Genomic DNA, 11147 nt, shown 5'->3' with positions numbered 1-11147 from the left:
CGTCATCACCAACCCTTCTCCATCGCCAATTCCATGATGCTCCCCACCGGGAGTGAGTAATTCTTCTGTAGGCTCGCTGGTCGGTGAGGAGTTGGATGAGATTCATCATGTAATCTAGTTATTTTTGTTAGGGCTTGATCCCTAGTATCCACTATGTTCTGAGATTGATGTTGCTATGACTTTGTCATGCTTAATTATTATCACTTTGGGCCCGGGTGCCATGATTCTAGATCTGAACCGTTTATGTTATCACCATTATATCCATGTTCTAGATCCGATCTTGCAAGTTATAGTCACCTACTACGTGTTATGATCCGGCAACCCCGGGGTGACAATAGGCGGGACCACTCCCGGTGATGACCATAGTTTGAGGAGTTCATGTATTCACCGTGTGTTAATGCTTTGTTCCGGTTCTCTATTAAAAGGAGGCCTTAATATCCCTTAGTTTCCAATTGGACCCCGCTGCCATGGGAGGGTAGGACAAAAGATGTCATGCAAGTTCTTTCCATAAGCACATATGACTATTTACGGAATACATGCCTACATTATATTTATGAACTTGAGCTAGTGTCGTATCGCCCTAGGTTATGACTGTCACATGATGAATATCATCCAACAAATCACCGATCCAATGCCTATGAATTTATCTTATATTGTTCTTGCTAAGTTACACTGCTGCAGGATGGTCCAAACGCGACACTACGATCAGAGACCCTTCGACGAAACTATGTGCGATGCCATAATCGCAAACGGTGGTGTAAAAACTGTCAAAAAAGGTGCAAAACGTTTGTGATGACGGATGCATCAAACATGGTTCATATTTTAGTTGCGTGTGCGATGCAGGGCATACGGTTTAGTTGAATTAGCTCTTTGGGATGAGGAGGAACAAAAGAAACGAGCAGCCAGATGAAGGCGTGTGCGATATACAGCATACGGTTCACTAGGATGAACTATGTGTGATTAGGAAACACAATGGAAATGGTTCAACTGAACAAGATGTGTGTGATACGCGGCAAACATGTATGTAATCAGAAATGTGTGCGAAGACCAATAATAACACAGACGATTGCTGCTAATAAGCCGTTTGGTTTGCTCTATCTACAGTAGAATAACATGTATATATATATATATAACTGAAATAAACATCCAATTCCATAAGTGACTATACAGATCATTCGCACACACCTCAATCAACAATTGCATGCATTCTCAAGTAGGAGAAACGATCGTCTAGTCAACTACTTCTTGTGACGCTCCCACCACTCCTATGTGGCTCGATCCCTCGTCTGGGGCAGGAAGAAGACAATTACTCATGTCAAATATCCGCCTGTACATCTCGTAGCTTGTGTACGCGTCGTTGGCCGCGTACTTGACGTGTTCTTCATCCAGTCTCTCATGCCAAATACTGCGTCAGGCATTCTTGTCCTTCTTGCTCTCTTTCTTCATCTTCGTGTAGTAGGGGTCAATGATGACCGAGGCGAGGTCAACCAGGGAGTTCAGTTTGTTGTTGTCGCTCCCCCAGACCTTGTAGTGGTCCTGGATGTTGAAAAGATTCGGGAATTTCAAGCCTGAAACCTTGAGCGCTTTTAGATCGTTGGTGGTGTCCATCGTAGCGAAACTGTAGTCAGAGCTGTTGATAAACCTGGAGAAACGCTCGCAGGGCCTTGTGGCAAGGTGGTAGTGGTAGACAAGGACATCATGTCGCAAGCACAAATGGGCGAAGACAACCTTCTGATCGTGCCCGGCATGCGCCATGGTGTACTCGAGGTCGAAGCCGACCACTCGGTACTTGTCCTCGGCAAGGAACTTCTCCATAGTTTGGCTGGAGCTCTCCACCGAGACCGGATTGTTCGTGTACACCACTGAGAGGGCCTTCCCCTTCACGTGGGTGTCCACTACGTGATGCGTGGTGAAAAGGCCACCGTTGTCGTCGTCGGCCGCTCAGAGCGCCATTGGACCCACGGGGAGCGCCATTGGAACCGCTGGATGTCCTCTATGTATGTGTCATCATGGGTGTGCTTATTGTGTCGTGTGACACGAGATAAATAAGGTAAATGGCCGTAGGAATAAATGGGGCTGGGCGGCCTGGATTCTCTGCGCGTCCGCATGGCAGTTTTTGCACCAGGTAACTACAGCATCGCGCCGCGCCCGGCGCAACCGCATGCACACGAACGTGCGTGATCGTGCGCCGGCCCCAAACACGGGTAGCGTGCATGGAGGGACGAGGGTAGAGCACCCGGAGGGACGCGAGAGTAGAGCGTGCGAGGTGGGACGAGAGCAGAGCGCGCCGCGGCTGCCTGAACCGCTAGCAACCACACACATAGAGCAGTTGAACACGCAAGAAATGGTCGCCTACAAGCCGGCCGACAGTTGCGTCGCTGCATAGAGAGTGGTCGTGTGCTACCACCTCCGTCTAGTCTATAGTCCCCTTTAATTTATATTATGTGCCATACTTTTCCCTCAAATTTAATCCACAAACTATTAATGCATGTTATAAAAATTATATAATTGGAAACTATGTTCAAATACGAATCCAACTATATAATCTTTGGCGACATGCATTCGTATTTTATTAGTTAAATCATACTTATAAACCGGGATGGGCGTATAGTAGGTAATTAAATCGCAAACGTTTTTTACTAACCGTGTGTGTACGTGGCCTTTCATCCTCCTCTCGCATGTCTTGTCACCCCGCTGCCGCAGACGGCTTAAAGCGCAAGCTTGCGCAGCGCGCGGGGGCGTTCTGTTGGCCAAACGGTGGCGCCAATGAATCGTCGGTGAGCCCATTCCCGCACAACCTCGCAGTTTCCCGCGCAAGCTTCCCGCTCAATCGGTGAGGCCCAGTCGTATGATTCAATATTTACAGGTTTGAAACCTTTTGGGAATTGATGTTCCATTACTTCGTCTGTGAAGCATAAGGGGTGTGCGACGCCTCTGTATTGGGCTATATCGCGATGCAGCTCGAATGGGACTTGCCCACTGTGTTCGGCCCGGCCGGATTTGCTTTTACTGTATTCGGCATGACGTTTATCGTCTCGCAGAGTGGTATGCCGTTGTGATCCGTAGATCGATCTTGCATGCTTTGCTTTGTCCTCCAATATGTCTCGCAGGTCTGGCGTATCTCCCCATGCCTTTTTATTTGGATGGCGCCGGGGTGGAGGCTGAGCTTTTGGCCGGAATGCCTCTCTATCGCGGCCACGCAGTGGCCGATCAACCATATCATACGCTTCTTCCTCTAGTCGGGGTAGTAACCTGCGCTTTGGGTAATTCTTGGAGGGGCGCTCGAGTTTATATTCCTCGGCCGCGAGGACTTCAGTCCATCTGTCAGCTAGCAGATCTTGATCAGCTTGAAGCTGTGCTGCTTTTTCTTCAGGCTATTTGCCATGGCCATAAGCCGGCGCTTGAAGCGCTCTTGTTCGACGAGATCCTCTGGTACGGCGAATTCATCGTCACCGAGGCTTGCTTCGTCTTCAGAGGGGGGCATGTAATTATCATCCTCCTCCTCTCTGTCTGTCGCTCTCTCAGGAGAGCTGGCTCCTTCATCCTCCTGCTCTAAATCTTGCTAGAGGGGATTGTTGTTGTCTTCGGCACTATCCGGAGTGTTATTATCTCCTGTGCCAGTATCACCACTTTTGGTTTGGCGGGACTTAGAGCGGTGCCGCTGACGTCGGCACTTGGTTTGATTCTTGGAGGGGTCATCCTCCGCTATCTCATCGCCATTGCCTTTGTTGGGTGTATCCACCATGTATATGTCATATGACGAGGTGGCTTTCCAGTACCCTATAGGCGCTGGTTCATGTTTTTCTCCTACATCGTCGTCCATACCATCGATGTCTTCAGAGTCGAAGTCGAGCATGTCGGTTAAATCATCGACAGTGGCTACGAAGTGGGTGGTGGGTGGGCGTCGAATTTCTTTGTCGTCCGCATCCCAATCCTGTTGGCCATAGTCCGGCCAGGGCTCTCCTGACAAAGAGAGAGACCTTAGTTAATTCAGAATGTCGCCGAAGGGCGAGTGCTGAAAGATATCCGCGGCGGTGAATTCCATGATCGGCGCCCAATCGGATTCGATTGGCGGGGGCGCGGGCGGTTCGGAGTCCGAAAAAGAGTCCGGAACCTTGGAATCACGGGCTACACAGAGGGTTAGGCTGGTGTTCGGCTCGATCGCCGTTGAGGCTGCAGCCCCTGAGGCGGTGTCTAACCACCCGTCCTCGATTGGCGCAGTTGGCTCTGAGCTAAGGGTCAGAGCTGATGCGGGCGCAGCCTCTGGGGTACTGTTCGGCGGCAGAGCTAGGTCATACCCATCGTGACAGTGCGGCGCGCCCGGCTGTGGCTCGAATCCATCGAAGATCAAGTCTCCGCGGTTGTCGTCCGTGTAGTTCAAACTTCCAAATCTGACCTGATGGCCAGGGGCATAGCTTTCAATCTGCTCCAGATGGCCAAGCGAATTAGCCCGCAGTGCAAAGCCGCCGAATACGAATATCTGTCTGGGGAGAAAAGTCTCACCCTGGACCGCATCGCTATCGATGATAGTAGGAGCCGTCAAGCCGAACAGCGACGACACAGAGGAACTCTCAATGAAAGCACCAATGTCGGTGTCAAAACTGGTGGATCTCGGGTAGGGGCCCCCGAACTGTGCGTCTAGGCCGGATGGTAACAGGAGGCAGGGGACACAATGTTTTACCCAGGTTCGGGCCCTCTTGATGGAGGTAAAACCCAACGTCCTGCTTGATTTATATTGATGATATGGGTATTACAAGAGTAGATCTACCAAGAGATCAGAGAGGCTAAACCCTAGAACCTAGCCTATGGTATGATTGTATGTTGTGGTTGTTGTCCTACGGACTAAAACCCTTCGGTTTATATAGACACCGGAGAGGGTTAGGGTTACACAAGGTCGGTTACAAAGGAGGAGATATCCATATCCATATTGCCTAGCTTGCCTTCCACGCCAAGTAGAGTCCCATCCGGACACGAGACGAAGTCTTCAATCTTGTATCTTCATAGTCTAACAGTCCGGCCAATAGAGATAGTCCGGCTGTCTGGAGACCCCCTAATCCAGGACTCCCTCACCAATGCTTACCGGCCTGCTATAAAAACCCTCACGGCCGGCGAGTCCTGCGTCGCATTTTCCCATCCCTCCCTGTAGCTTATCTCATCTGCAATGAATCAACACCCTCGAGAAAGACATCTGGATCGTGAAGATTGTGTTAGCTTGTGTCCCTCTGTCTTCTTACCTCACGACTTGAATCTCGGGACGAGATTCTTGTATAGTGGGGTTGAGTTGTCACATCCCTAGAATACTTGAGTGAAATAGTTGCAACTGCACTCATGCATCATGTCTAAAATTTCTGAAAGTTGAATTGAGGTTTGTTGAAACCCTTAGAAATCAGTTCAAAAATAACCAACTTTAAAATCTTCTCAAATGAGTCCAAGAAAATGTTCCTGTTATTCTATAAAAATATTGTCAAGAGGTAAAATTCGAACCAATATTTTTAGGAGCTCAGAAACATTTATTTTGGCCATTTGAATCAATCAAATAATTATTTGCTTTGGATTTATATTCTGGAAGTTTGTGAGTGGCTTTGTGTATATTTTAGCAAGCCATATAATAACCTACAGAATTTATTAAAATGATTTAGTGGCTAAACTAAATCAGAACAGAGGAAATGAAATAGAAAGAGAAATACAGGAAAAGAGAGAGAGAGAGAGTTAGTACCTGGCCTCACCTGTGCAGCCCACCTGGCCGGCCCAACTGGCGGCCCAGCCAACTGGCCCAGTCCACCACCGCAGCCCCCTCTGTCACCTTCCTCCTCGCGCCAGTAGGCACGGGCATGTGCCCGCGGTGCGCTAGCACGCGCGCGGCCACCGACGGCCACCTCCTGCTTCTGCCGACGCCTTGGACGACTCCAGACGACGCCACGCACCCCCTGGAATCCCCTCGACCTCTCCCCGTGCTTCTCCCCTCCTCTGTCTCTCTCACGCGCAGCTTCCCAAACACGCCATCGCTCCGCTGGCCGTTCCCGAGGCCACCGGCCACCCCACGCTTCACCGACGCGCCCAGAAGCTCTACCACCTTGTCTTCGACCCCCTTGCTGAGCTACACAATGCCGGACGCCTCGAAGCGCCGCCCCCGACGCCTTCTTCTTCCTCGGGTCGCCGAGATCACCTCCGCCGCCCCGCTCGCTTCGGACCTCCTCCAAGCATGTCGTAGGCTCTGCTGCAACCGATGTGAGCTCACGGACCGAACCCCTCTCTCCCCGCGCTCTTTTGCTCTCTCTAGACCGTGCTACCACCGGACCGAGCGCTCCTCGCCACCGTCCATGTTGCCGCCGTGGCCACGGCCATGCAAGCTTGCACCCGAGCTCACCACTGCACTCAGTACATCCCCACAAGTCGAACACGACCAACCGCTGCTCCTAACACCGCCTATAACACCATTTCGAGCAACGACCGAACTCCGGCGGCCGCAAAAGAGCTCGCCGCCGTCAGCTCCGACCACCCCAGCTGCTGCCGCTTGTTGCTTTGGATGCGCCACACTCCCAGGAGGCCGTAGGAGCACACCGTGCATCGATTGGTGCCCCGTAGCGAGCGCATGGTGCATCTCCGCCGTCGGCCATGGTCGTCGCCGGCGAAACTCCGGTGGCTGACGTGGCACGATTAGTTGGGTCCTAATCGCATTTAGTTAGTGACCCATGCCACTGACAGATGGGTCCCACACCCTAATTAACCCCGGGTTTTACTTCTTGCTTAGTTTAGATTAACCCAGCAGGACCCACGCATCAGAGTTGACGCTGCTGACATGGCCGTTGACCTGGCCCACCGGTCACCGAGCTAAACAGCCCTGTGGCCCCCACACGTCAGGTTTGACCTAGACCATGCCCCGTTGACCTGCTGACGCAATGCTGAAGTCATGTTAACGCAGTAAATAGTTTCTGTATTAAAGATAATTCAGAAATTCCAGAGTTGCCTAAACTTCTAAAAATCATAGAAAATCAACCGTAACTCCAAATGAAAAGATTTATATATGAAAAATGATCAGAAAAATCCAATCTATCCATATGTACCATTTTCATGCATGTTTAAACAACTTAACTTTGCTGTTTAGATCACAACATGATAATTCACTTTATAAGTTGTTAGTTTGAATTTGAATTTGAACCTTTGGTTCAAATCAACTCAAACCCTTCTATTCTTAGCTGCATTAGGTCAAATCACAGCACATTGACATGTCATGATCATGCATCATATTGTGCATTGCATTGATTGTGTTCTTTCTGTTTTTGCCGGTGATTGTTCCCCCTCGGTAGACGTATGTTTCGACGATGTGATCAATGACACCGATGAAGAGCTATATCATCTTCAGAAGTGCCAGGGAAACAAAACCCCCTTGTTCATTCCGATACAATCCCACTCTATCGCTCCTGCTCTCTTTTACTACATTAGGACAACAACGATTCAACTGTTACATGCTGCGGTAGTTGAAACCCTTTCCTCTGCATGACTTGTCATTGCCACAGTAAATAGATGAAACCCACTAGCATGAGTAGGAGTTGTTTGAGCCCTGATGTGCCTACTCATTCATGCTTGTTTGTCATGCCTGCTACTGCTTAGAGTTGAGTCAGGTCTGATTCATCGGGGATGAATTAGAATGGTGATGAACATGTCCTACTGTGTGTGAGCGAAGTGTGTTGAACATGATTTGGTAAAAGTATCGATGAGAGGCCATGTAGGAGTACATGGTGGGTTGTTTCATTGGAACCGTCCTTAAGCACCGAAATCTGTATGTGTGATTTAGGATTCAGTTACTACCATGCATTGGGCCCGAAACCAATGGACCCTCTCGGCTTCTTAACCACCCTAGTCCTCTGTCCAGGAGTTGCAACTAGTTTCTGCTGTTTATAGGATATGTGTTGGCGGCCGTGCGTAGCGCTGACCCTAGGGGTGGGCTATGATGCGGTTGATACACCATGGCACAGTGTACCGAGTCGCCCGTTTGGTCTCTCGGGAACCCTGCACACATCGTTCGGGGTCGTATGTGGAAACCTCGGCCGGACTCCCTGTGGATGGAACCTGGATAGGCGATAAACCTGGACTAGAGACTCGAGTGTTTAGGTAGGCCGTGGCCGACACCCTCGTTGGGCTTCCGCTTGAAGGTTGCCGAGTACGTGTCGTGTAAACGGCGGTAAGCGGTGAGAGCATGCGTGAATAAGTACACCCCTGCAGGGTTAATATCATCTATTCGAATAGCCGCGTCCACGGTAAAGGACTACTTGGTTGCCTGTACAGTTCATAGACAAGTGAAAGTGGATACTCTGAAATGCGCAAGATAAGCGTGAGTGCTATGGATGGCGTTCTTGTAGGGAGACGGGAGCGGATCCATAGTGGTGTATTGATATGGTGAATATGTGGACTCGTGTGCGCCACCTCAAAGAGTTACTTGCAGTAGTAGTTCAGGTTAGCCACCGAGTCAATGCTGGCTTGCTGCAGTCAAACTCCACCACCCCCTTTGTTGATACTGATGCAAATGTAGCTAGTTCTGATGTAAGCCTTGTTGGGTACATTTGTACTCACGTTTGCTTATTTTATGTTTTTGCAGAGAGACTTCAGTCTCGCTAGTAGTTCCGTGTAGACTTCGACGTTTAGCTTGATACCTCAGCTATGATCTTGTGCCCTCGGCAGGATCTGGTAGATAGTCAGGCATCTGAGCCCTTTTCATTTGTAGATGTCTGTACTCAGACATGCTAAGCTTCCGCGTGTGCTTTGACTTGTATGCTCTGAATGCTGGGTCACGAGACCCATGTTTGTAATATCTTGCTCTTCGGAGCCTAATGAATAAATACTTTGAGTCGTAGAGTTTTGTTGTGATGCCATGTTGTATTGCACATATCGAGCATATTGTGTGTATGTTATTGAAATGCTTGGTATGTGTGGGATCCGGCAATCTAGTTTTTATCCTTGGTAGCCTCTCTTATGGGGAAATGTAGTCTGGTGCTTCCACTGAGCCTTGGTAGTCCGCTACAACCCGGTTTACCGGAGTCCTGCTATCCCAGCACTACTTCTCCGGAACACTTGACTGGCCGGCATGTGATTCACTTCGTTCCTATGTCTGTCCCTTCGGGGAAATGTCACGCGGTGACATCCGGAGTCCTGCCTAGCCTGCTACAGCCCGGTTCACCGGAGTCCTGTTAGCCCAGTGCTACAGCCCGTATTCGCACGCTGCTGACCGACATGCTCGATGTTGATTCATGTATGCCTGTCCTTGTAAGTTAGTGCCACTTTGGGTTCACGACTAGTCATGTCGGCCCGGGTTCTCTGTCATATGGATGCTAGCGATGCTATCATATACGTGAGCCAAAAGGCGCAAACGGTCCCGGGCCATGGTAAGGTGACACCCGTGAGGATGCTGTGCGTGAGGCCGCAAAGTGATATGAGGTGTTACCGTCTAGATCGATGTGACTTGGAATCGGGATCCTGACAGCTTTGGTATCAGAGCCTGACTGCCTGTAGGATTACCAAGCCGAACACTACAAAAAAAGACACATCCGTGACATTTCGGGCCGAACGAAAAAAATTTCTCTCATACATATGACACTTCTATGACGATAATTGTGACAAAACCCGGTATCATCATAGATGTGGTGGGCTCCTACTTCTATGAAAAAAAATCATGACAGAAAATGGGCTTTTCGTCCTGGGTGGGCCGGAGACGCAGCTGCATGACATTCTTTGGGCCGTCCATGACGGAAAAACCGTGGTAGAAGCGAGGGGGAGGAAAATTTTGGGGAGTTCCCGGTTATGGTGGGAGGTCGGGGGCCGAGAGATGCGCGTTTCTCTCGTACACGTACGCGCGTGTGTGCGAGGCGTTGGCTCTAACTGAACCCGAGTGAGGCGTTGGGCTCTAACTGAACCCGAGCGATTGCACTACAGGCTACGTGTTACTGAACCCGAGCGATCGATCGATGGCTGTTAACTAAACCTGATCAAGCGATTCCTTGGCTACTGCTGCTAACTGAAGCCGATCGATGGGATGAACAGTGAGCGTTGCGGGGGGGGTGGGGGGGGTAGGACCCCGTGGTGTGGTGGAGGGCTGGATGAACAGTAGATGGTGGAGGGGTGCCCGTGGAGGGGTGGATGAATAGGACCCCGTGGTGTGGAGGGCAAGATGAACAGTAGACGGTGGAGGGGTGCCCATGGAGGGGTGGTTGAACAGGACCCCGTGGTGTGGAGGGCAGGATGAACAGTAGACAGTGGAGGGGTGGTTGAACAGTAGTCGGTGGAGTAGCGCGCGGTGGAGGCTGGATGAACAGGAGCCCGTGGAGGTTGGAGGAGGTCGATGGTGGATGAACAGTAGCTCGTGGAGGCTGGAGGGGGTCGACGGTGGAGATGAACAGTATCCCGTGGAGTCCCTTTTTGCGGTACGCCACACCCCTCCCGATGAACAGGACCCCTGTTTCGACCGTAGCGCTCCAACACAAGTCCGTTTCCTCCGTTTTGCGGTACGCCACACCCCTCCCGATCAACAGGACCCTCGTTTCGACCGTAGGAGGTCCGTTTCCTCCGTTTTGCGGTACGCCACACCCCTCCCGATCAACAGGACCCCCGTTTCGACCGTAGGAGGTCCGTTTCCTCCATTTTGCGGTACGCCACACCGCTCCTGATCAACAGGACCCCCGTTTCGACCGTAGGAGGTCTGTTTCCTCCGTTGTGCGGTACGCAAGGCCTCGTTTCCATCGCCTCTTCTGTCCAAGCCCTCCCGATGAACACGACCACGCATTCCGTTTCGACCCATGAACACGACGACGACGCTGTTTCTCCGTTTCGACCCAGCCATGTACACGAGCCCTCGCAGTACGTATACGCGAGTAGGCGTTCGAGACCCCGCACTTATGTACACATACGTGGCCGTATTTTCTTTCTTGCACCCTGGCCGCTGTACGTATGTGTACATGCTACGTGCGCGCCTCTACTACGACATGTGCGCGCCTCTACTACGACATGTGAGCGCCTCTACATCGACCAGTATGTATGTACACATTTGCGACCAGAATGTCAATGCTACGTATGCTTCGACCAGGTGGGTACCGACTGTCAGGCACTTCCTTGCCTATGAAGATGTAGCTGGTGGGTCCCCGCAGTCAGGGGGCGAA

The sequence above is a fragment of the Triticum urartu genome, chromosome 7 (assembly GCF_003073215.2).
Source record: "Triticum urartu cultivar G1812 chromosome 7, Tu2.1, whole genome shotgun sequence".
NCBI classification, from domain to species: domain Eukaryota; kingdom Viridiplantae; phylum Streptophyta; class Magnoliopsida; order Poales; family Poaceae; genus Triticum; species Triticum urartu.
The sequence above is the reverse complement of the archived record's forward strand: the minus strand, read 5'-3'. Positions refer to the sequence as shown.